This window comes from Eptesicus fuscus, chromosome 2 (assembly GCF_027574615.1).
Source record: "Eptesicus fuscus isolate TK198812 chromosome 2, DD_ASM_mEF_20220401, whole genome shotgun sequence".
Lineage (NCBI taxonomy): Eukaryota > Metazoa > Chordata > Mammalia > Chiroptera > Vespertilionidae > Eptesicus > Eptesicus fuscus.
The window spans coordinates 93,339,750-93,366,998 of record NC_072474.1 but is presented as its reverse complement, the minus strand read 5'-3'; the positions used below and the strand labels follow the sequence as shown (position 1 = coordinate 93,366,998).

General features: G+C 41.4%; 1 protein-coding gene and 1 pseudogene across 2 annotated transcripts in view; both read right to left on the bottom strand.

Moving 5' to 3' along the window:
* The window catches only part of SMIM14 (small integral membrane protein 14), a 56,108-nt gene extending 45,024 nt beyond the window's left edge, over window positions 1-11,084 (bottom strand). Inside the window, exon 1 of one of the 2 annotated variants that reach the window (XM_054729451.1) lies at window positions 11,009-11,084. The gene's annotated coding sequence lies outside the window, so the exon portion shown is untranslated. Of the gene's footprint in view, window positions 1-9,401; window positions 9,657-11,008 lie in introns of those variants that run through there. The other variant, XM_008140231.3, reaches the window with a different exon arrangement.
* An 11,669-nt stretch (window positions 11,085-22,753) lies between these two features.
* LOC103285027 (methionine adenosyltransferase 2 subunit beta-like) lies at window positions 22,754-26,764 on the bottom strand (annotated as a pseudogene).
* Between the last annotated feature and the right edge of the window lie 485 nt (window positions 26,765-27,249).

Below are 27,249 nucleotides of genomic sequence, written 5' to 3'. Positions count from 1 at the left end.
TTCCATTTGCTAAGCCCAGTACCTTCCCCTCTGGACTTGCCCAGAATCAGGACCCACCCAGAGAATTCTCCGCTGAGAAAAAGCCTGCCTAGAGTCCTTTAAAATCTCTGACTCCCTGTCCCTGGGTGCTGCGCCATTTGGGGGCTCAGCCCATCTGGTCTCCAGATGACCTAATCTATAATAATAAAAGCATAATATGCTAATTAGACCAGACAGTGGAATGTCCTTCCGGACAAAGCCGCAGTGACTGCGAGGGCCAAGGGCAGCCAGCCATGGCAGCTGGCAGAGGCGCAGCAGTGGGGTGATGGGGACGGTGCCTTCCCCTGATTGGCCCAGTCACCTCCCGCAGAGGGAGGCCAGGCTCCCATGGGGAGCGGGCCTAAGCCATCAGTAGGATATCCCCTGAGGGCTCCCGGGCTGTGAGAGGGGGCAGGCCGGGCTGAGGGACCCCCTCCCCCAGTGCACGAATTTTCGTGCACCAGGCCTCTAGTAAATTTATAATCCCTTACCACTTTGACCTCATGCATTTCTCCTTTGGTGACCCTAACACAAATTGTACCTTTCCCTTCCCCTATTCACCCTCTGCTGGAAGCTTTAACAATTAAGACAGGGGTCCTCAAACTTTTTAAATAGGGGGCCAGTTCACTGTCCCTCAGACCGTTGGAGGGCCGGACTATAGTTTAAAAAAAAACTATGAACAAATTCCTATGCACACTGCACATATCTTATTTTCAAGTAAAAAAACAAAACGGCAAAAACACCCGCATGTGGCCCACGGACCGTAGTTTGAGGACGCCTGAATTAAGAGAATCAAAATAGTAAAACAACAGTGTACATACCAACTATTAATGTTGCTATAATGTTTTGTCAAATTGAGTTTAAAATAAAGGCAAATGGTAATACATTTAAAAATTCATTTTTAAAATACATATCAAACAGAAGGAAAAAAACAAGGGGGGCTAACACAAGTTTTGTTTTAGGTTTTTTCCCAAAGCACATCCAGAATCAAAGACTGGATGCATACTGGGATGGCAAACAGAAATAAGGTGAAGAAGGATGAGATAATAAATATTACAACCCAGTAAATAAGAAATCAATTCTTCTTTCTAGAACTTTCTCAACATCCCAAACATAATCCCACCTCTAAGGTTCTATTTTAAAAAATCTAAGATGTACAAAAGTGGTTATCATAGTTTTATAATAGTAAAAAACAAGGAAAAAAGGGAGTTCCAGTCAGGATGACAAAGAATTAAGAAAAACAAAAACTAAAATGATGTATTATGCAGCCATATGTTTCATTTTCTTTCATGACATGGGGAAATGATCACAATACAATATTAAAGTATACTAAAGATAAAAAAAAATAAGCAGAGCCCTAGCTGGTTTGGCTCTGTGGATAGAGCATCAGCCTGCAGACTGAAGGGTCCCGGGCTCAATTCTGGTCAAGGATACGTGCCCGGGTTGCAGGCTCAATCCCCAGTGGGGGAGGCATGCAGGAGGCAGCCAATCAATGATTCTCTCTCATCACTGATGTTTCTATCTCTCTCCCCCTCTTCCTTCCTCTCTGAAATCAATAAAAATATATTTTAACAAATAAGCACAGCACTTGCACTAAGTATAAAAAAGCACAGGAAAACACACTCGAAAAAGTTGAAAGAAAATATACCCAAACTTTAAAATTGGTTATGACTTGGTAACATGATTTTACTTTGTTCATTTTAATAAATCTATAATAATAAAAGCGTAATATGCTAATTAGACTGGACAAAGCCAGGGCTGCGAGGGAGGCCCGGGTCCCAGCAGCTGGGGGAAGGAAGGCCTACTCTTACACTAATTTCATGCATCAGGCCTCTAGTATCATATAATGATCATATATTAACTCCTATAATCAGAAAAAATTTTTGAATGCAGAAAAACTAATTTAGATGTTTTTGTTAATCCTCATCCGATGATATTTTTTCCATTGTTTTTACAAGTTAGAAAATAGAGATGCTGGCCAGTGAAATGGGGAACTCAGAAAAAGCATTTCTAGAAAAAGCATCAATTCTATTGATTAGAGCTCCAGAGTTGTAAAACCACGAAAGTGAATCATATGTCAGAAATTGCTAGAATTCCAAAATGTTTTCTTTCCATAGAGAAGAGTGGGAATGTATAGAGGAAACAAGGTCAGCGTGACCAGAAAGCCTGTGCAAGGTTTCATTGTATAGGTCACACGTAGATTAGAGGATGTCAAGTCTTCATTTATTCAGATTCTACAAATGACAACTTCACAAGCGGTACTATTAAAACTGTGGGGATGCATCAGTTCTCAACCTCTCATTTAAGGAGGAAAGAACTGATGCTCATAAAGCTCCAGTGACTTCCCAGAGTCACGCAGCAGAGGTGGGATTCAAACCCATGTCTTCTCTCACTTCTCCTTTCCTGAAAAGGATATTGCTGGTAAGTCCTCAGGGGACTAAGTAACTGGCAAAAGAGTTACGAGAAGGATATAGAAAAAATAAAAAAGCCCCTTCCTCCAAGAGAGCCAGAGAAGTAGAAATACTCTGAATTACAAGATTCTTAATTATAATTAACTCATATGATAATAATTATATAGCAATATCATTAGCCAAAATAAATGTCACAGACAAATGACTTCTGTGATAATCTGTCTGGAGAAAGTTCAAGTTCAAAGAAAAGGAGAACTATTTCTCTCAACCTTCTCACATTGCTATTAAGAGTAACTCTTCAAGGTCATCAAGAATGTTGTTAGCTCCTTAACTCCTCCATGTCTCTGCAGCACAAGCCTCTATTAAAGGGCCACCTGGGGGTTGCCACCACTCTTCCAGAAATTCCCAGTTACTATGACCCTGTTTTCCTATGGCTTAGACATTACTTTCTTTCCTCAGTGACCCCTTCTTCCTTAGCAGTATTTGATCGTATTCTAGGAATTACCTTAGGGAACACTTGCTAAAATATCATGGGACAGCAGAAAGAATACATCTTAGATAAATGATTCAAGTTATGGCACTACTACTAAGAATGGATAAATTACTTAGTCCCTCTGTGACTTCAGTTTCTCTAACTATAAAATCGGAGTGTTAACTGAAACTATTCATTTTAAAGGGTTGTTGCAAGGATCAAGTGAGAATTTGAAAGAGTGCTTTCTAAACTGTAAAATGCTCTGGGCCAATTCAAGTCTAAGCCCTTAGATTTGAAATGTATCTTCAACCCTCAGCCAAGTTCTCTGTATACTGCTTTAGAGCATTTGTATTCCCCTGGGGCTCAGCTATCACTCTTGGGCATAAAAGAGAAAGGGAAGAAAGAAGTCTCTGTTCTAAATCTTGGTCTCTCACCTAAAAACTTCCTATCCTTCCCTGGCTGTTCCTTACTCCTGTACAATCCCAAACATTCTCTCAAGGTCCAGGAGTAAACATGTATTATAAGTAGCTAAATAAAAGAAAACTTTTCAATTGAATCATCTTTGTTTACATTCAATAGCATAACCCAAAGTTTCATATTCGGAGAATGTCTTCTAAATTTCTACTCAAGAGTCTTCAGTAGTCAAAAAAAGAAAAGAAAATTACATATGCATTTCATAAAATAAAAAAATAAAAGAGTACTTAGTAGAAATACTCTGAATTGCAACATTTAAACTCAGGGTCTATGTTTCATAAGGTAGAAACAGAAAAATTCAACAGAAGATTATATAAAAATTCCATACTATCACAAATCACAGTGTATATAAATTGCTCATAAATGTTAAGAAAGCACTTTTCAACAGCTGTATTACAAAGTACTAGTGTCTTCTGAAACTGTGAGGTACAAGTAATGTTACAAGTTTATGCCTGACTTACTACATCATTCAGGTAAATTAGAGTAGAATCTATTCTCAGTATCATTCTCATTCATTTGCTTGCCTACATGACTTTTTGAGCAGAAGGAATTATGGCTACTGCTCTCCCAACTCATGTAACTTACATCCTCTCTCAATCATGCTAGAGCCTAGAAACTTCAACACCAAAGATTTCAAAATGTCAAACAAGTCAGTTTCTTCCACATTACCTTTGCTAAGAGTAACAAAGCAAACAATACATACTATGTTAAATTAACTTGTTTTTTGAAAAGTATATTGTAAGCTAAAAAAGGTAGCAGCCAGAACACTGATCTCTAGGTCTGGGGCATATACCATGAAGATGCTTACGGAATCCCTAACTTGATTTAAAGAACCTTTATTAGCTGTCAAATTTTGAAAAGTGCTGCACCTGTTACACTTCTCAATGAGTGTAGTCAAGTAAAAAACCAGCTTCATCCTGTATTTTTACAAAGCTGAGACTCACATCAATGCTTTGACCTAAGTTTAAAAAAAGGAAATGAAAAGTCAATATGAAAATAAGCAACAAGAAGGTAACTTTCCCCAGAACAAATGCACTGAAGTTTGAAATGTTATAAACAAAATATAAACACTACTATACACCTAAAAATTTTAACAATTTTCCAAAGAGTTTAATTTAATTTTAAAAGTAATACACATTTATAGTTTTAAAATTCAAACACAGAAAGATTTAAAAAAATAATAAAACTGCAAAAGTAAAGGGTACTCTCCTCTCCTCAGAAGCAACTTCTAGGTATTGCAAGTATATGTATGGTATATACACTTGTTAAATTACTATTAAAATCACCACACTTCAAATCACTACAATGTTTTAAATATGACTTATTTTGTAATTAGACTGGTTGCTCTAATTATTTAGAGCTTGGGTTAACTACTTAAAACTACCATGGTGCAGCACAATATTTACTAGTATAATGGTGAAAATTAGAAACTACATTAATCTTCAAAATTAAACCAGTTTATTCAAAATATCTTATAAAATACGACCAGTTAAAATCAAGTTTAGAAAGTTTCTAAGGCCATGGTATAAAACTCATGAAGTTAAACAAACAAGAAATTGTTACAAATCTAAGTGAATATTATTTCTCATTTACACCAAAGATGAATTTTTAAAAAATAAAACACTGTAAAGAAATATGTGGAGAGATGACTTTTGAATGACTGGATTGTATTTTGTTGTTGTTGGCTTTATATATTACTATCCTTTGTAGCTTTTCAATAACAAACATGTCTTTTGTTTAAAATGGTGCGGGAAGGGCTATTAGAAATGCGTAGCCAATTTAAATTTAAATAGAACAAAACAATTCATGAAAGTCGTGCTACTAGCATATTCGGATAGCTAAAACAGGTAGATTTATTTAACACAACTTTCATGATTCTGTCAGTCAAAAAGACTAGTGAATACTGCTGTAATATAAGGTACATGAGCTTTGTGTCAAGGGAAAATTGAGCTTGAATCCCAACAGTACTAGTAGCTTTACCTTGGGCAACTTACCTAAATACCCAGAGTCTGTTTCCTCCAGTGTAAATTAGGGATAACAATATCTGACTTGGAGGGTTGATATGTCAGGTAAACTTAATATAAAGGAAATAAAGGGACTGACATATACATTCCATAAATAGTAAATGCCATTATTATTGATATTCAGACAGGTAATTGTTTTTTAATGTCAGACTCAAATAATTTTCAGCCCTCCTTCAGAATGGCTTTCAAACTGCCAAACTGTTCTTTACCTAACTGCAGTTTCTACCGATACGTGCCCAACTATGGAAACAAACATTCAAATGGAACAGTACATTCAAGAGGAACACAGACATATTCACCAAGTTCATTCATTCAACCAACATTCATTGAGTACCTACTATGCAGTGAAAAGACAAGACATGTCCCCATTTTCAGAGTTTAATTTCTAGTGTGGGAGACTGAATGTATATTTAAAAAAAGGAAATTCCAAATAGTGACAACTGTTATGCAGAAAACAAGAGAAGTCAATGCAATGCAATCTCCTTGAAGAGGCAACATCTGAACTAAGAGCTGAATTATATCATGGAATTTGCAGCATGATCTGGGATAAGAGTAGTGAAGCCATAGGGTACAAGCAAGTGCAAATGCCCTAAGGCAGCAGCATGCCAGGCAAGTTCCAGGAACAAAGCTAGTGGGGCTGGAACAAAGGAAGAAACAGATGTGGCCAGGCTCCGTCACACTGATCTAGTGCCAAACAGGTAGTGCCTGGCAAGCTTTAGTAAGGAGTTTGGATTTTATTCTGAATGTGACGGGAGGCTTTCAACAAAGGGGCAACAAAATCTGATCTACATTTTAAGATCTTCTCTAGACTGTAGTAAGAGGAACGAACCATAAAAAGCCTAAGTGGAAGCAGGGAGACCAGCAGGTTACTGCAGAAGGCCAGGTCGGAGATGGTGATAGTTGGCAAAGGTGGTGGCAGTAAAGGTGGGAAGAAGTGGATAAATCTAGAATATATATTAAACACTATAACTTGAGGCAAATCAAAGAAAAAGAGTTAATCAGATAATGAGTAGTTAGCATCTGGGACTGATTTTACCCAAGAGATACAGAATGAAAATAGAGGTTTAAAGGTTTTAGGTAAATTTATGACTAATGGAAACCAAAAGGGTTAGCAGCATATTTGGGGTACTTCGCAATATGTACTTATCCTTTGAACCTGAGGTGAAGTGGACATTTCCTTCTCTTTTGGCACCACCCATAAAGCACACATCCAAGATTCAATGTCAATAAAGCATACTTAGTATGATTCATAAAGTAAATCTTTCAGGATCTTACTAGTGCAGGCCTGGACAGCTGGTCAGCATTGGGAGCATACTGTGACTATGAAATAGAACTAAACCTCTACCTGAATCAAATCGCTAAAATAGCAAACACTTTTGAAACTTCCATATTGTCAACTCAAGTTATTCTGTGCTTGCTCTTCCGACAGTTAAACTAGAAAGGCCTTACTTTGCCACACAACGCATACTAATTTCTTAAATCTTGTATCACCACAAATACCTGGGAGGAAATCTTTTAAAAACATCATTTTTATTGTTATGGTCTGGCAAACATACAGTGAATAGTCCTTAAAAGTTAAGGTCCAAAAGTCCACATCCGAAAAAGCAGGTGACAGCTTTTCTTGTAAACCATTTTTGTATAAAATATATAAATTCCACCCTGGCTGGGTAGCTCAGTTGGTTAGAGCAGTGGTCGGCAAACTGCGGCTTGCGAGACACATGCGGCTCTTTGGCCCCTTGAGTGTGGCTCTTCCACAAAATACCACGGCCTGGGCGAGTCTATTTTGAAGAAGTGGCGTTAGAAGAAGTTTAAGTTTAAAAAATTTGGCTCTCAAAAGAAATTTCAATCGTTGTACTGTTGATATTTGGCTCTGTTGACTAATGAGTTTGCTGACCACTGGGTTAGAGCAGTGCCCTGATATGCCAAGGAAGTGGGTTCAATTCCCAGTCAGGGCACATAGAAGAAGCAACCAATGAATGCATAGATAAGTGGAACAACAAATCGAAGTTTCTCTCTTTCTCTCTTCCTCTCTCTGAAATCAACAAATAAAATTTTTAGATATATGTATAAATGCCAAAAAGAAGTCTGAAAGGATATAAACCACAGCTAACATTGGTGGTGGCAGGAATATTGATTATTTTTTCTTTTTCTTTGTTTATATGCCTCAACCAACATTTTTTCCCCAATTATCACAAATTATTTTGTGTAAGCAAAAATATTCAGTTATGCATTAGCATAAAAGGTTAAAAAAAAAAAGAACTGTAAGAAAACAACTAATTCAACAGGACTCCACCTGTGGTGTTAAGAAAAACATTTCAGCCCTGGCCAGTGTGGCTCAGATAGCTGAGCAGCAGTCACCAACCTTTCGGACCTCACGGACCACCGACCACCGGCTGCCCACACTGCTCCAGAGCACCAAAAGGTCATGGGTTCGATTTCTGGTCAGGGCACATGCCCAGGTTGTGGGTTTGGTCCCCGTCCCGGATCTCGGATCTCGATGTTTCTCTCTCCCTCCTTCACCTGCTCCATCTCCTTTCCTCTCTCTCTACAATCAATTTTTTTTTTTTTTTAAAGAACGAAAAAATATCTCAACTGCCCTCGCAGGAGGAAGAAATTTGTCAAGCAGAGGTCCACACAAGTAGGTCCCCTGCAAGGTAGTAGTCTAAATTCATTAAGAACTCTTCCCGGATTTGATAAGGGACAATCAATTAGCACATACTCCTGTTTTTCTTTCTTATTGTTTACCAAAGAAACACTTCAATTAATGAGTTGGGGGTGGGGGTTCTTTTTAAAAACCAAGTTAGGACAAAAAGGAGGTTTGGTCTTCAGGTCTCCTTGGTGTCCTGGGGGGAGGGGGGCCACGGATGGTGGCCGGGCTGGCAGCAGGCTACGCCGGAGGAATCTTCGTGGCCAGTCACCCCCCAAAGTGGAACACACGCTTTCAGCCTCCTCCACGGAAATGGGCAGCGAGAACGCTTCCTAAGCGTTCTCAAGACTAAACCAGCTCAGACAGTTACTGAGACTTAAAAACAGTCGAGACAGTCACTGCCCTCCAAGTTACTGTGGGCATAGCTGCCAACGATTTCTGACAATAACACCCCAAAACTGGACGGCCTCTCTTCAACCAACACAGGTGAATATGTGCGTCAAGCTCATCCGACTCTCTTGATGCAAACCCAAGATATTAAGGCCACAGCTTCGGTTTTGCAAACTAGGACAAACCAAAAACAGGCTATGGACTCTCTCCGGCTAACCAACGTCATCTGGGCTAACATCTTCACATCGCACAGAAACAGCCACTTTGGAAAACTTCGGCTTTCCACGGCAACATGGGACTTCAGGCACTCCTGTCATCAGTTTATCGCACACAATCTGTGCTACCTCTTCACTGTCAGCTCTGGTTCCACTTACTGAGCAAACGGGGGGGGGGGGGGGAGGGAATCCTTTAAATTCGCAACACAATACAGGATAAAAAGCTCCCGCTTTCTAGATGGCAGCTTTCCTGTCTCATCCATCCCAACAAAGGACGCATCTCAGTGCCTTCCTTAAACCTGGCCAGGGCTGAAAACCAGGGGTAAAGGATATAGTGTGAGTTTCAGGATTTGTGGGTTTCTCCCACCAGCTACGTTAACGACTCCCTCTCTTCGTTTACTCCATTAAACGCCTCCACCCGAGTTAACTGTCTCGCCCTAGAAAATAAAACCACCCGGGGCTATCGTCCACTTTCCTGCCAAGCCCCGACTATGGTTTCCTGCAGAAAAGCCAAATTGCAGGCTCTCTGCCTTCGCTCATCGCGGGGTGGGAGGGGGGGAACCCGGGCTCGACAGCAGCGGGGTTCTCCCGGGCAGACTCGCCAGCCCGGCCGGGAACCACCGACCCCGAGCAGCAGTCCCGCTCGGTCGTAGCCACCGCAGTCCGCGAGAGCCGGAGGGACCCCCCGCCCCCCGCCCCAGGAAAAACCGGGGTGAGGAGAAGGTGGGCCGCCGCAGGAGAGACACTCACCCGCCCAGAAAACAACCGACGGGGCGGGGAGGATGGGGGCCGGGAGCTCGGCTCGGCAGAAAAGACCGCCTGGGGCTTCCGGAACGCGGCGGCGGCGGCGGCTCCTGGCCTCGGGCTTCCTCCCCTCCTCTGTTTTGGTGCGACTGACCACGTCACTATTAGCCACGAGACCCGGATCTGCCCGCTCCCGCGGGCGGCGGCGCAACAGATTGCAGCTGCTCGAGACCCCAGCGGCGGGTCTGCGGAGCGTGCGCGAACTCCGCGCCTGCGCAGTGCGTCGCGGGGGGGGGGGGGGAGGCGGGACGGGCGCGGGCGTCGCGATATTCGTGGGACTGATTTGCGGCAGTTGCAGTTCCGGTTGAATGGGGCGAGGCCTCGCGGAGGTTGAACGGCCCCCACGTCGTCGCCTCTGGTTTGTCCCGAGGTGGACTGTTTCCTCTACCGGGCGTCCCTGTTTGCCTAAACGGATGGCTGTCCCCCGACTGGAGTCTTCAGATTTAGAATAGCGCGGGTGGAGGTGGGCGCAGGTTGATGTCCGCCGAGACAGGGCACCACTACGGAGATTGTTTTTGACCAAAACTCGGGGCCAGGTGAAAACGGGACATAGAGGATTTTGTCTTGGATACAAAAGGACGTTGAATGTGGCATTTATTGATCCCCTTTACCCTCACATGTTTACACCCAGGAAGCTGGCTACAATGAGGCTCAAAAGGAGTATTGAAAGGAAGATGTCACAAAAGACGACTTGCTGGTCGAGAGAGCGAGAGAGCAGGGGACTGGAAGGGGAAAGCTGTGAGGTCGAAAACAGGATCCTATTTCACTTAAAGTGAAACCATCTAAGATTGTTAGGCAGCCAGCCTAAGCCTGGGATACTTTGACCTTAGGTGCTGGAATAAGGATACTGTTTGTGGAGTAAAAACCGTCTTTTTAGACCAAGTTGGTGCTTCCCACTCTGGCCTGAGTCTCACTGCTAAACGTTTGGGGTCCAGGAAATCTCCCAATTTGGCAAAATGTTTAGGGCTCCTCTATTGTTTTCTTAAGGTCCATGCGTTGACAAACTTAATTAAAATAGAACCAGTGGTGAAAGTGGAGTTCCAAGAAAGGTTTCACAAAGGTGCCTCTTGGCCTGTCCTGCAGGAGAAGTGAAAGTTAGCTGTCTTTCTCACTCTGACTGGGTGACTTTTGCGCCTGTCCAGACTTCTACCTCAGCCATTTGAATGTTAATCATCTCAACTACCTGAGTCAACTTGAGAAAATTAGTATAATCTGCGAGAGCTTTTTAATTAAAGTGCTTGAACACAGGTAAATGTTACTAGAAAATTAAAGGTTTCTGGTAAAAAAAAAAGTGTTTCCTAGTTAAATAACAGATTCAAAGTACAAGTCAAGCTTCTTGGCCCTTACTCTGCAATTCTTGAACTTGACTCAAATTCAGAGAGTTTGAAGTGGAATCTCGTGCCCGGATGAAGTTCATGGGCTGACCCTGCAGCAGAGGGCCTTTATGAGTGCACCAGGTGCACATATGTGTTTGACAACACAGTTGTGTTTAAGAAAACAGTATGGTACAAAACTAGACTTGTACGGGTTATTGCAAAATGATCAGTACTTGCTTTATGAATGACTGGAAAATCAAGATGTTAGGATCCCTGGTAGCTCAGCTTCTAAGGTGCCTCTGTAGTCTCCTCCAGCCCTGTGAATCAGGGGCACTCTGACCTGTAGAAGACAGCTGAAGGTGTGTGACTTCTGAAACTAGGTCATAAAGACACTGATTGCTTTACTCTGGGGGAAGATAGTCTCCATGCCACTCTACTCAAACAGCCCTGTGAAGAGGCCCTTGTGGAGAGGAACAAAAGCCTCCCCAACAGCCAGCCAAGCATGAATTTACCAGCCTGTGGGTGAACTACCTTGATTGGGTTGATCCTAAAATCCCAATCAAGCATTATATAGAACTAGAGGCCTGGTGCATGAAAATTCATGCACTGGAGGGGGGGTCCCTCAGCCCGGCCTGCCCCCTCTCACAGTCCGGGAGCCCTCAGGGGCGGGGGGTGACTCGGCGCTCAGGGGAAGGCGATGCCCCATCACACCTCTGCTGCTGCCACTGCCAGCAGCACAAGCTTCGGCTGGCCCTGGTTACCTGAGCCTCGGGCAGGCCCTGGGTGGCTGGGCAGCCACCATTGAGGCTTGCCTGCACCTTGGGCGTTGGCTGGGCAGCCACCATTCAAGGCTTTCCTGCACCTCGGGCCGGCCCTGGGAGGCTGGGGGCTTAGGGGACTGGGGGACTCTGGAGGCGGGTGTGCGGAGCCCAGCCATGCTGTGCACCTGCTGCCCCAGCGGGTCTGAAGGAACTGGGTGCTGCCATCTTGTGGCTGTGGGCACCACCAATTTTGAGGGTGTGACAGTCAATTAGCATATCTCTTCGTATTGGCTGTGGGCACCACCATCTTTGTGAGGGTGAGGTGGTCAATTAGCATATTCCCCTTTTATTAGATAGGATAACTGTTTAAAACTGGAAAGTATCCAAATATTCAATAGATAAATGGACAAATAAATCGTGGTTCATTCATACAATGGATTATGCAGTAATTAACAGGAATGGATTATTGATAAAACAACATAGATGAATCACAAAGGCATTATGTTAAATGAAAGAACCCAATATCAAAAGACTATACAGTATACTGTCTGATTACATTTATATGACATCTAAAGAAAAGCATAAGACAAAACCGGTTTGGCTCAGTGGATAGAGCATCGGCCTGCGGACTGAGGGGTCCCGGGTTCGATTCCGGTCGGGGACATGTACATTGGTTGCAGGCACATCCCCAGTGCGGGGTGTGCGGGAGGCAGCTGGTCGATGTTTCTCTCTCATCGATATTTCTAGCTCTCTATCCCTCTCCCTTCCTCTCTGTAAAAAATCAATAAAATATTTTAAAAAAGAAAAAGAAAAGCATAAATATAGGAATAGAATTCATACAGATCAGTGAGTGCCAAAAATAGGTGTGGGAAAGGGTCTAAATACAAAGGAGCAGCAGGAGAAATTCTTTCAGGTGTTCAGTTGTTTTGTAGCTTGTCTGTGGTTATAAGGATCTATGCATGCATAAAATCTCATAGAAATGTACATGCTTAAAAAATTAATTTGGCCCTGACTGGTTTGGCTCAGTGGATAAAGCATCGACCTGCAGACTGAAAGGTCCCAGGTTCGATTCTGGTCAAGGGCATGTACCTTGGTTGTGATCACATCCCCAGTGGGTGGTGTGCAGGAGGCGGCTGATCTTTGTTCTCTCGCATCGATATTTCTAGCTCTCTCTCCCTCTTCCTTCCTCCCTATAAAAAATCAATAAAATATATTTTTTTAAAATTAATTTATATGTACATTTTTAAAATTTGAAAGAAGAAAGAATTATCTGCATAAAGAAGGAGTGTTCTTGATATTTTAAAAATGTTACCTTGCCCTAACTGGTTTGGCTCAGTGGATAGAGCGTCAGCCTGCGGACTGAAGGGTCCCAGGTTCGATTCCGGTCAAGGGCATGTACTTTGGTTGCAGGCATATCCCCGGTGGGGAGTGTGCAGGAGGCAGCTGATCCGATGTTTCCTCTCATCAATGTTTCTAACTCTCTATTACTCTCCTTTCCTCTCTATAAAAAAATTAATAAAATACATTAAAAAAATGTTACCTTGTTGCCCAGCCAGCGTGGCTCAGTGGTTGAGTGTTGACCTATGAATCAGGAAATTCCTGGTCAGGGCACATGCCCAGGTTGTGGGCTTGATCTAGCAGTGTGGGGTGTGCAGGAAGCAGCCGATCAGTGATTCTCTCTCATCATTGATGTTTCTATCTCTCTCTCCCTCTCCCTTCCTCTCTGAAATCAATAAAAAATGTTTATTTTAAAAAATTACCTTGTTTTTCCATATTTAGCTTAATATAAGTTTTCATAAATCTGTTGTATAAAGTGAGGCTCACTAAAACTACCATTTTTTCACCAAGGAGTCTCTACATCTATGCAAAATATCAAGAATTTTTCTCCCATTGATTTTTATTATTTTTAAAATATATTTTGATTTTTTACAGAGAGGAAGGAAGAGGGATAGAAAGTTAGAAACATAGATGAGAGAGAAACATTGATCAGGTGCCTCCTGCACACCTCCCACTGAAGATGTGCCCACAACCAAGGTACATGCCCTTGATTGGAATCGAACCTGGGACCCTTCAGTCTGCAGGCCAACGCTCTATCCACTGAGCCAAACCGGTTAGGGATCTCCCGTTGATTTTTAGATAAAGTGGAAAGGAAGGGGAGAGACAGAAACATCTATGTGAGACACATCAATTGGTTGCCTCCCGCATGCACAGGGCTAGAGATGGAGCCTGCAACCGAGGTACTTGCCCTTGACGGAATTGAACCCACAATCAAACCCACAACCCTTCAATCCATGGGACAACACTAACCACTGAGCAAAAACAACTAGGGCAAAGATCTAGAATTTTAAAATAATCTTACGGAAGTAAACCTAAACTGCAAAAGTTTGAAGAGTACAATTTGACAAATATTAACATCTGTATACATCCATGAAACTATTACTACAACCAAGAAAACTAATTTATCACACCCAAGTGTTATTTCCATAATCCCTTTGTCCTGTTCATTCTGCCCCCTCCTTCCCAGGCAATCACTGATCTTAGTTTATAGAACTATAGACTATTTTATATTTTCTAGACTTTTATATAAATGGATCCATGCAATATGTACTCCTTTTTGTCTAGCTTCTTTCACTCAGCATGCATATTTTGAGATTTATCCCCGTTTTATATATCAATAGTTCATACCTTTTTATTGCTGTGTAGCATTCTATTGTATTACTGCCCTTTGTTTATCCATGAACCTTTGGGTTTCTAGTTTGAGCTATTAAAAATAGAGCTGCCAGGAACATTTGTGCATAAGCCTTTGTATGAATATATACTTTCATGTTTCTTGGGTAAATACCTAGGAATGGAATGGTTGGGTCATATGGTAGGTATATTTAAATTTTAAGAAACTGCCAGCCTTAACTGGTTTGGCTCAGTGGATAGAGCGTCGGCCTGTGGACTGAAGGGTCCCAGGTTCGATTCCGGTCAAGGGCATGTACCTTGGTTGCGGGCACATCCCCAGTAGGGGGTGTGCAGGAGGCAGCTGATCCATGATTCTCTCTCATCGATGTTTCTAATCCCTCTCCCTTCCTCTCTGTAAAATATCAATAAAATATATTTAAAAAAAAAAAAGAAACTGCCAAACTTCCAAAGTATTGCTTTATATTCCCACCAGCAATGTGTGAGGCTTAATTTATTGAAAAGACTATTTTGCACCATATTTAAATATATATATATACTAGAGGCCCAGTGCACGAAATTCGTGCACAGGGGTGTGTGGCCCTCAGCCCAGCCTGTACCCTCTCCAATCTGGGACCCCTCGAGGGATGTCCGACTGCTCGTCTAGGCCCGACCCTATCAGGATCGGGCCTAGACAGGCAGTCGGACATCCCTCTCACAATCCAGGACTGCTGGCTCCAAACTGCTTGCCTGCCTGCCTTCCTGATTGCCCCTAACCACTTCTGCCTGCCAGCCTGATCACCCCCTTACAACTCCCCTGCCAACCTGATTGATGCCTAACTGCTCCCCTGCCAGCCTGTTTGCCCCTAACTGCCCTCCTCTGCAGGCCTGGTCCCCCATAACTGCCCTCCCCTGCAGGCCTGGTCACCCCTAACTGCCCTCTCCTGCAGGCTTGATCGCCCCCAACTGCCCTCCCTTGCAGGCCTGGTCCCCCCAACTGCCCTCCCCTGCTGGCCATCTTGTGGCGGCCATCTTGTGTCCGCATGGGGGCAGCCATCTTTGACCACATGGGGGCAGCCATCTTGTGTGTTGGAGTGATGGTCAATTTGCATATTACCCTTTTATTAGAAAGGATATATATACTTTAATTGACTTCAGAGAGGAAGAGAGAGAGAGAAACATCAATAATGAGAGAGAATCATTGACTGGCTGCCTCCTGTTCGCCCCCTGCCAGGTATTGAGAATATAACCTGGGCATGTGCCCTTGACCTGAATCAAACCTGGGACCCTTCAGTCTGCAGACTGGTGCTCTATCCACTAAGCCATTATGGCTAGGGCTAACCCATATTTTTAATACCTGTAATTTCTTTTTTGCGGGGAGAGAAGTGACTTTATTTGGAAAGTCAGCAAGCCAAAAAGATGGCAAACTAGTAATCTAAAAAACCAACTTTAGAAAGTACAGAATTTAGATTTCTTTTATATCAAGGGAAGAGGGAAATGGGAGGAGCAAGAGGTGATTGATGGCTGAAGACATCTGGGCACCAGCAGGGGTCCTAGGAAGATTGTGAAACTTTTTTTCCCCTGATACCAAAAGTTTTCTTACTTATTTATTAAATGTATTGGGGTGACATTGGTTAATAGGATCACATAAGTTTCTAGTGTGCATTTATTTATTTATTTTTAAATATATTTTTATTAATTTCAGAGAGGAAGAGAGAGATAGAAACATCAATGATGAGAGACCAATCATTGATCAGCTGCCTCCTGCACACCTTTTACTGGGGATCAAGCCTGAAACCAAGGCTTGTGCCCTTGATCAGAATCGAACCTGGGACCCTTCAGTCCACAGGCCAACCCTTTATCCACTGAGCCAAACCGGCTAGGGCTAGTGTGCATTTCTATGATACAAAATCTGTTTGTTTGTTTTTTTACTGATTTGAAAGGGAAGAAGGGAGGAAGAGAAGAAGAGGGAGAGAGGGAGAGAGAGAAATGTTGATGTGAGAGAAACATCAATCAGCTGCCTCTTGCATGCCCCAGCCAGGGATCAAAGCCCCAAACCCAGGCATATGCCCCAACTGAGAATCAAACTAGAGACCTTTTTGGTGCATGGAATGATGCCCAACCAACAGAGACACACTGGCTAGGACTCATAATTTTTTTTAAAAAAGCAAATATAGCTTACTTCCTGGAGATCTTTCAGAATTCAAAGCAAACTAAAACTGTGACTATTCAAATTTAGGTCATGAGATGGCATAATTCTGGTAGACATTAAGTAAGTATGATGAAAATAAGTTTAGGTATTAAGTGATGCATGAATTTTGCATAGACATGTTACCTAATCAGAAATTAAAACTATTAGCTCTCTGTCATATGAGGACATAGAAGACAGCAATGGATGAACCCGGAATTAGGTCCTCACCACATCGGGGCTAACTGTGCAGATGTTTGTTTGTTGTTGCCTAGTGAACAAGATAGCCTCATTTTCTCTACTTTTCCAATCTGACCCCCTGTAATTAGAAGTGGGCCCTAGCTGGTTTGGCTCAGTGGATAGAGTGCTGGCCTGGGTTTGATTCCAGTCAAGGGCACATGCCCGGGTTGCTGTCTTGATCCCTAATAGGGGGCCTGCAGGAGGCAGCCAATCAATGGTTCTCTCCCATGTTTCTATCTCTCTCTCCCTCTCCCTTCCTCTCTGAAATCAATAAAAAATATATTTAAAAAATAAAGAAAGGAAGAAAGAAATGGACTGAAGGGGAAATCCAACCATGTTTCATGTTACTATCAATTATGTGGACTAGCCCAGTGGCTGAACCAGAGGGATCTGCTCCAGAAAGAAAGGCTTGGATTAAAATTAATGATTAATGAAAGAAAGGTGAAACTATTGCTGAGGAGAAAGGAGCCAATAAATGGATTTTACCAAAGGGAATATCTAATAGTTCTGCTGAGGCTTAGAGAGAGGCTTAGAACAAGAGAATAATATTCTGTTTTAGCTTGGATGCAGATGCTTGTTGCAAAACCTTTTCCTTTTATGGAGAGCCAAGAAGTTAGCTGAATGAAATACAAACTTCCACAAGTGGTCTGCACTCTCAAAATGAATGAAAAAAGGGGAGCTCTAATATGACTATGTAGAAAAATATTAATGTGGCTATGTTCTCTGTTTTTTGTTTCCCAGGACATTGTCCTTATGGATAGAATTGGCCTAAGGAGAATGTAGACTTGATTAATAGCAGGTTGATTATGGTTCATTATCATTCAGCAGATGTATACCTTAAAGTTCAGATAGCTATAAGTCAGGGAGGCAAGAGAATTATAAAGTCAGTATAAAAATATAACAAAATTTATGCTGGTATTGTTAAATGGTTTGGTTTCTGTTTAAATCCACACCAATTCTTCACTGGTTATTGCAAATGTTTAAAGCTTGTGTGTACACTTCAATTCTAAAGCATCTTAACTTCTATCACAATAAAGACAATTGTTTTGTCATAAAAAGATCTTGACAACAGATCAGGGTGGAGGACTGTAATGTGACAGTTAATTCCAGCAGGTCAAGAATCAGACTAAAGAGTTTTTCTAAAGTTCCTGCATGGCACTAACCCCAGATAAAGGCATGAAACATTGTTTAGTAGTGTTGTTTTGTAAACATGGGTCCAAGGAATTTTGGGGTAGTTGTGACTTGTACCACTTTGCCAACATTGATTATTAATATCAGTAAAATCAATTGAGGGTTCCAGAGGCTGATAATCTAAAGCAAGATACTGTGTCTATTAATCTGAACCTAATGCAAGAATTCCAAAGAGGTTGATAGAATTCAATTCCTTCCCCCATCTTGCCACATTGGGGCTAACTGTCCAAATGTTGTCTAGTGGACAACAAACATTTTCTCTACTTATCCTATCTGATTCCCTGTAGATAGAAATGGACTGAAAGGATAGTCCAATCATGTCTCTTCTTGTACCAGCAATATGGACTAGATCAGTTTTACACTGCAACTCAGGTCTGCTGTTGATACTGGTTACTTAACAGGAGTATGTTCTATGTGACCAGCAAAATATTGAAAAAGTACACCCAAGCCCTAGCCAGTTTGGCTCAGTGGTTAGAGTGTCAACCCTCGGACTGAAAGGTCCCAGGTTCCATTATGGTTAAGGGCACATACCCCAGTTGCAGGCTCCACCCCTACCCCCAGGTTGGGGCATGTGCAGGAGGTGGCCAATTGATGTCTTTCTCAAATAGATGTTTCTCTCTCTGCCCCTCCACTCTCTCTAAATATCAATGGAAAAAAACCCAGCTGGCATTTCTCAGTGGTTGAGTATCGATCTATGAACCAGGAGGTCATGGTTCGATTCCCAGTCAGGGCACAGGTTGCGGGCTCGATCCCAAGTGTGGTGTATGCAGGAGGTAGCCTATCAATGATCCTCATCAGTGATGTTTCTATCTCTCTCTCCTTCTCCCTTCCTCTCGGAAATCAATAAATATATATATTTAAAAATCAATGCATGGATGGACCTGGAGAGCATTATGCTAAGCGAAAAAAGCCAGTCGAAGAAAGATAAAAATCACATGATCTCACTCATTTGTGGAATATAATGAACAACATAAACTGATGAACAAAAATAGATCCAGAGACACAGAAGCATCCAACAGACCATCAAACCTCAAAGGGAGGGTTGGGGAGTGGGTAAGAGATCAACCAAAGGACTTGTATACATGCATATAAGAATAACCAATGGACACAGACACTAGGGGATGGGGGTATGTGCTGGAGGGCGGGAGCGGGAGGGGAGAGGTCAATGAGGGAAAAAGGAGACATATGTAATACTTCAACAATAGGAATTTTTTTAAAAGAAAAATCAATGAAAATAATATTCCTGGGTGAGGATTCACAAAAATATTTTTTTAATTTTAAAAAAGGATGACAAATCAATGTAATATTACCTAATTGGGGAGAAAAAATAATAAGCAGAATATTTCTAATCCAGAACCACACTACTTAAAAAGAGAGTCAGTGGCCAAGAGTTGGAAACAGCCAAAGTGCCCTACGATGGAGGAGTGGATAAAGAAGATGTGGTATATACCGTATACACAATGGAGTACTACACGGCCATAAAAAAGGATGACATAGCATCATTTGCAACAACATGGATGGACCTTGACAACATTATGCAAAGTGAAATAAGTCAAACAGAAAAAGCTAAGAACTATATGATTTAACTTATATGTGGAATATAAAACTGAAACTTATGAACACAAACAACCACGTGGTTGCCAGAGGGTGGGGGTGGGGGAGGAAAGGGGTCCTAATATGAGGTGACAGGAGATTTGACTTTGCGTGGTGGGCACATGGTCCTACATACATATTTTGTAAATTAGTAACCCACACATGGAACCTATATATTCCTGTTGACTAATGCCACCCCAGTAAAATTAAAAAATAAAATGTTTAAAAAAGAGAGTAAAAACTAACTGCTCCAGTTTGAATTAGAACCATCCTCAACACATAGCAATTTATTTGAAATTAAAATACTTGGCTAAACTTTCAGCTATTATGATATCACATTATGGTTAGCCAAGAATGGTGAGAGTACAACAAATTATTTTATTATATTTAAGCATATAATCCTAGAGTATCCCCTAACTCCAAGCTAAAGGCATCATGATCCATGAATAAATGAGACAGTGGGGAAATTTAAGAGAAATATTCATGAACAAATTGGTATGTTTGGTGAAATACTTTGTAGCATCCCATGTGAATTGAAATGGGAAAAAGCAGGAAAGTGAAACTTCCCACAGAAGAATTGTTAGTTCTTAAATATAAGTGATTAGAGCTAGAGCAAAAGTTTTGAGAGAGTATAAGATCAGATGGATCTAGCAGATAAAAATGAAAAAGAAATAATATTTGGCATAGTGTAAGAGCAAAGCAATCTTACCCTAAAATTATAGAAACCAAAGTAATTGTATTTGAACCAGGAACAAAATCTAGGATAAAAGTTTCTGAATAGAGTGACATATATGGGTGGAGTCCTGCTTTTTCTACTGGGAGAATGACTCTATGTACATAATTTAGGAACAGATATCATTTTCAACAATTAAATCATAGAACTACTGAGTAATATAAAGCCAGAGACAGACACTGTGGTTATTTAATGACTGGGTAAACATGACAGAAACAGAACACACCGTTCTTGGCTTTGATAAATAGTTCTCCACCCAAATACTGGAAATCACATAAGCAGCACTAACATTAAATTATGGATGACTCTGTCCACCAATTACTTGTAAGTAGAGCAGATAGACCATCAGAGACAATACCTAATAGTCTGTCCACTAATTACTTGTAAGCAGAGGAGATAGATCATCAGAGACAATACCTAATAGTCATTAGCCATCAATAGCTGAGCATTTTTGATGTGCCAACTTTTGTGGTATGTCAAATGTCATGTGTAATTCTCACAATAAAGCAGTAGATAACATTATTTTTACCTTGTTATCGATGAGAAACCTAAGGAACATAAAGTCACTCCAGCTTTCTGACTTCAGAGCCGGTGTTTCTAATGACTGTCCTCTAAAACTAATCTCCACAAGCCATTGTTTAATGACCTGAGAAGAGTGGCTACTGGCAGTAATGGAGAAAGAATTTCTGAAAATAAAAAAGCAGTCCATTAGACTAATCACCAAAACGTCAAACAAAGAATTCATAATAGAGAATTTATTCTATCTCTTATTCTGGCAATCGCAGCACCAACTACATCTCCACTTTCTTTTTTAATTTTTTATTATTATTTTAATTTTTTAAAATTCTTTATTGTTTAAGTATTACATATGTCTCCTTTTCCCCCCTCAATTGACCTCTCCCCACCCGCTCCTGCCCTCCGCTCCCGCTCCCCCCCACACACACAGGTCCTCACCCCCCTACTGTCTGTGTGGATTGGTTATGCTTATATGCATGCATACTAATCCCTTGGTTAATCTCTTACACCCCCTCTTCTTAACCTCCCCTGCCTTTCCTCTGAGTTTTGACCATCTGTTGGATGCTTCTATGTCTCTGGATCTATTTTTGTTCATCAATTTATGTTGTTCATTATAGTCCACAAACGAGTGAGATAATGAAATATGTATCTTTCTCTGACTGGATTATTCCACTTAGCATAATGCTCTCCAGGTCCCTCCATGCTGTTGCAAATGGTAAGAGTTCTTTCTTTTATACAGCAGCGTAGTATTCCATTTTTAATCCACTCATCTGGTGTGCATTTCCACTTTCATAAAGTATTTTCACCATCATCATTCAGTGTTAATTGTAAATTGTGCATTGTATTAACGTGATGCTAAATATTTTTTTAAAATATGTTTTTATTGATTTCGGAGAGAGGAAGGGAGAGGGAGAGAGGGATAGAAACATTACTGATGAGAGAGAATCATAGATCGGCTACCTCCTGCATGCCCCCTACTGGGGATCCAGCCTTCAACCCAGGCATGTGTCCTGACCGGGAATCAAATCATGACCTCCTGGTTCATGGGTTGACACTCAACCACTGATCCACTCCAGCCGGGCATGGTGCTAAATCATTTTTTTTCTTTTAATATATTTTTATTGATTTCAGAGAAGAAGGGAGTGGGGGAGAGAGACAGAAACATCAATGAGAATCATTGATCGGCTGCCCCCTGTACGCGCCCCACCAGGGATCAAGCCCAAAACCCGGGCATGTGCACTTGATTGGATTCGAACCCGGGACCTTTCAGTCCCAGGCCGAAGCTCTATCCACTGAGCCAAACCAGCCAGGGCAATGGTGCTAAATCTTTTTTTTTTTCCCCCATGCCAGCAGTACATATTTATTATTATTTATGAATGGTCAAAAGACTTACAAGGCCCATTATTATCAGTATAACCATACATATGAAATATCACTTAGTGACATGGAGTGAAAACAACAGTTTTATATATATTTAAAAATACAGACACATACACACATTCTCTTTCAAGTGTTCACCATACACTGCTACAAAAGCAAGAGGTATGGAGCTGCAGGAGTGACAATATACTGTACATGACATGTGGAAATATCTCAAGCATAAAAACCACACCTAAGTTGCAAAAATAAAGTTTCTTTCTTCAAACATTTTGATCTGGGCTAAAGCAAAGCAAATAATGAACACCAATGATTTTCATAGTATTTAACACTTTAAAACAGAAAAGGGTCAACAGATGCAATAGTCCTGAAAATGCAGAGGTTTAGAGGAATGAATAATGCATTTCATCCCCACTCCCTCAAAAATAAAGTCTTCAGCAGATCTGTTTCATGCCGGCTCACAAATACTGAAGAATCATAATCTACTACATTCAAACAGCAAAGCAAGCCAGAACAAACAAAAGGATAAAAAGAAACATCATTACATCAAGCAAGGCATTACTGACCTCAGTTTCTTTACACGATTTCCCTAGTGCAACAGCATCATTTACCTGAAAGATCCTAAGTCACAACTAAAGAGCATTCATACAAAACTACTTCCTTTAGAAAGTGCTACGTACTCTATCGTTAAGAAAATAAAATAAAAGACAACACACACGCTAGTGAAAGACCGTTTGTCTCCATCTCTTATCAATGAGGAAGGGCCAGAGCGACTCTGATTCCAATTCGAAACGGTGTTCGCTGGCCAATGCCCAAGGTCTCCAATTGGGAGCAGTCAAGCTGAGAATTTTTTAGACGTTGGGCTCCTAAGACAGGACTGTCAGTTATTGGTCATAAGTGACTGCTGGGGAGGTTGAAGGCATCTGCAATTGCATATGCCATTTCATACTTGGTCATCTGTTCATTTCCAGACCAGTGAAAAGTTCCCTTAATCGAAGGATCCAGCATTCTCTTCTCTGCTAGCGGATGACACACGGAGACAACGTCTTTGACGTGCGTGGGGAACCTCTGCTGCCAGTGGTCCATGTCCGCTGACTTGTTGCTGAACTGCACTTTATCAAACATAACCGTCACAGAACTCGCCTCCAGCTTTTCAACTTCTCCATACAGAATAGGAATTCTCAAAACAGCAGCTCCTAAATTGTTCTCCAGAACAGCCTTTTCTCCTTCTAATTTCGTCTTGCCATATAGATTTAAGGGACTTGGTACATCTCCCTCTCTATAAGGAGGATTTGTTCCATCAAAAACATAATCTGAGCTAATATAGATTAGAAATGCTCCAATTGCAGCTGCTTCCTTTGCTAAATTCCCAGAAGCATCCACATTAAGTTGAGCAGCAGCAGCTGGCTGATTTTCTGCAACATCTGGCCTCCTCTCTGCTGCACAGTGTTCTATGACATGGGGCTGAAAATCATAAACGATGTGATGAACCACATTCGCATCCAATAGATTAACATGTTCACATTTTGGTCTTGCTCTTCTAAAACCACAGCCAACGGCATGCCAATTATTCTGATGAAATTCTTTGTACACAGCTCTGCCAAGAAGCCCAGTGGCACCAGTAATCAGAACACGCCTACTGGGGACATTAACTTCCTCCTCCACCAGCTGGCAGTTCCCGGGAACAAAGTGGACGGAGAACTCCTTCTCCAGCCCAGGACTCAATGGTGCTAAATCTTAATCAAAGAACCAGCCAATCAAAAAGTCTTGACTTGATGCTTCTTAGTGTGCTGGGGACTTTAACAGACACCCACTCCCCTTCAATAAAGCAACACAACCCCTGCCTACACAAATTTTGAGAAGATGCAAAACAAAACAATGCAAAACAACAGATTGATTCGTGTGAGAAAGAGGTGATTCTTTGTCTTTATCTTCCTTATATTGAAAATGTATACATGTAAACTTACGTTCTGAGAGGAAAAAGGTAACAAGAGAACCACTAATTTGACATTATGGAAGGCAGACTTTAAAAAATGAAACAGGCATCTAACACCTTTAATTAAAATTTTACATTTTAGCCGAAACCGGTTTGGCTCAGTGGATAGAGCGTCGGCCTGCGGACTGAAAGGTCCCAGGTTCGATTCCGGTCAAGGGCATGTACATTGGTTGCGGGCACATCCCCGGTGGGGGTTGTGCAGGAGGCAGCTGGTTGATGTTTCTCTCTCATCGATGTTTCTAGCTCTCTATCCCTCTCCCTTCTTCTCTGTAAAAAATCAATAAAATATATTTAAAAAAATAAAATAAAAAATAAAAAATGAAATTTAAAAAAAATTTTACATTTTAACCATTTTTGTTATATCAGTAGTAAATTTGCTTTAAGCATTTCTATAGTCATTTCTATACTCAGAAGATACCTCCAGGAGGAAAAAAATATATGCTTTCCGTGGTTTTATTAGCACAAAAATAACCTTTAGTTCTAAAATATTTTTGTTAAATAGGGCACCAATACTTGAGTTTAATAAAGAGCCAGAGTTCAAGTGCTCTTGTTTTTAATTATACTTTTTTCTTTACATTCATATAATATTCTGTATTAACCAAATACCCCACCATAATCAGAAAATTAAATGCAAAGAAGCATTTGCCATGTACAAGAGACTTTGATGGACATTGTGAGTGAAAAAAGGAAATATGAAAAAAAGGAAATAAATGACAGGGCATTTGTCCATGAGGACTACACACTAAGTTGGAGAAAACACACACACACACACACACACACACACACACACACAAATGAGAAATGAACTCCTTTAAACACTCATCCCATGGCTACAGAGAAGATGGACTACCTTGGTGCTATAAATGCCTGCCTCTCTGGCCACCCCTCACTCATTGAGTCTTTAATCTTTAATGTAACTGTTCCTCAATGTTCACATGTTCTTCTCACTATACACTGTCACCCTAAATCAGGGGTCCTCAAACTTTTTAAACAGGGGGCGAGTTCACTGTCCCTCAGACCGTTGGAGGGCCGGACTATAGTTTAAAAAAAAACTATGAACAAATTCCTATGCACACTGCACATATCTTATTTTGAAGTAAAAAAACAAAATGGCAAAAACACCTGCATGTGGCCCGTGGGCTGTAGTTTGAGGACGCCTGCCCTAAATGATCTCAAATTCTCCTAAATCTTCAAATTAACATCGATGCAAATGTCTGCCATGTCTGCATCTCTTTGTGCTCTGGAATCACATTTTCATCAGTCTGCGGAAGTCATTCCAGTGGACTTTGTGCTTACACCCTAACTCCGGAGATAGGTTTCATTAGTCTAAGAATCCTATCCAAACACCTTGCTAGTTATTGGTTTAAATGAGCACAAAGCATTCCTTTGGACTCAGGCATGACTTAATGCATGGCATGAGATTCAGCCTAGGCTTTGACAAGTGAGGATAGAGGCCAATCTATCTTTCATCTCTCATCGGTAAAGATGGCCTCTTTTTCCCCCCAATATAGTCATGTGCATGTATAAGGCCAGAATAGTTGCAGCATTCTTAAAAATTAGCCTAAGGAAGAAGCTGACATGAGGAGGAGAGAGCAGAGCCAAGAGAAATCACTGGGAAAGAGAACTGGAGACATTTTAGGTCAACCCTAAAGCTTGTCCCACCTCTGGGTTTCCAATTTATGAACCAAATATTGTCATTATTTCAGCCAAGTTGAGTAGGGTTTTTTGTTGCTTGTAGCCCAAAGCATATTAATTGATATACTCATATAAACAGGTCTCTTGCTGGCTCAAAGTTCATAATATCTAAAACTGAGTAGCCCTCGCTGGTTTAGCTCAATGGATAGAGCGTTGGCCTGCGAACTGAAGGGTCCCAGGTTTGATTCTGGCCAAGGGCACATGCCTGGGTTGTGGGCTTGATCCCCAGTGGGGGGGGGGGGGGCGTGCAGGAGGCGGCTGATCAGTGATTCTCTCTCATCATTAATGTTTCTATCTCTCTCTCCCTCTCCCTTCCTTTCTAAAATCAATAAAACATATTTTTTTAAAAACTGAGTACATCAAAAAAATTTTTTTAAAAACCTGCCCCTCGTTCTGTATTTCCAATGTTGGTTAGTGGACTCATCAGGGACCTAACCACTTAAACTAGAAATGAGTCATTTTGAATGCCTCCCTCTCTCACAATCACATTGTTCTGTTGTTTCTGCCTCCCTACTATATCTCACCTAGTTCCTTCCTTTCATTCCAGTTGCTATCCCCCCAATGCCATCACCTCTCAACATTGCAAAAGTTCCCAACTAGACTCTCTCTAACTTTAACCTTTCCTCTTCCCTCCATTTATTCAACATGTTTCTCAAAAATATAGATTCTTCCAAAAATATTGATTCATGCCATCACCTTACAGAAATTCCAATGGATTTCCATTTCCTATAATAGCATTTCCTAAAATGTGTTCCATAGAATAATAGTCTCAGGGAATTATCATTTAAAAGGGGGGTTTTGTGATAAAAAAAACATTTAGAAATTTCATCTGTGGTCACAAAATTCTAAGGTAATCCCCAATGATCCCTATCTTATGGTATTTTCTCCCTTCTGTGGTACTTTCCCATGCTGTATAAGGGTTGGTATATGTGACCACTAGAATGTGGCAGAAGTGATGGTACATCACTCCAAGGTTGTCATAAAAGTTAGCTTCTGTGTTGGTATTTCTTGGATCACTCATGGGGAAGCCAGTTGGCATGTTGTGAGAAGAGGCCCATTTGATAAAGAACTGAGGCCTCTAAGCAACATCCATAGTTCCCTTGATGGGCTTATAGTCTTTTACTACTGAAGCAGTTAAAGAATATGGTGGAAGAGCCCTTTTCCTCCTTAATACCCTGTCCCTTCAGCCTCCACCGATAATCACAATAACCTTGCTGGAATAGAAAATAATAATCTACAGAGGAGAATTATAGTACAGCAGAAGCAAGAGTTAACATACCAGCTAACTTGAACTTGCCCTTGTACTACAGGGAGAAAGCACCCAAGACTTAGGAGGGAGTCCACTTTGGACCCTTCCATTCATTCCTAACAGGAAACTCCAGGCTCCCACCCCTGCCCCTACCTCAAGCATCTCCTCTTCAACACACACAGTCCTACAACCCTCCCCCCCCCCCACTATCCCTGGGGCAGGGAGGAATCTGCTTTTGCTCCTTCCATAGGAAGAGATTCTTCTCCTGGGTCCTT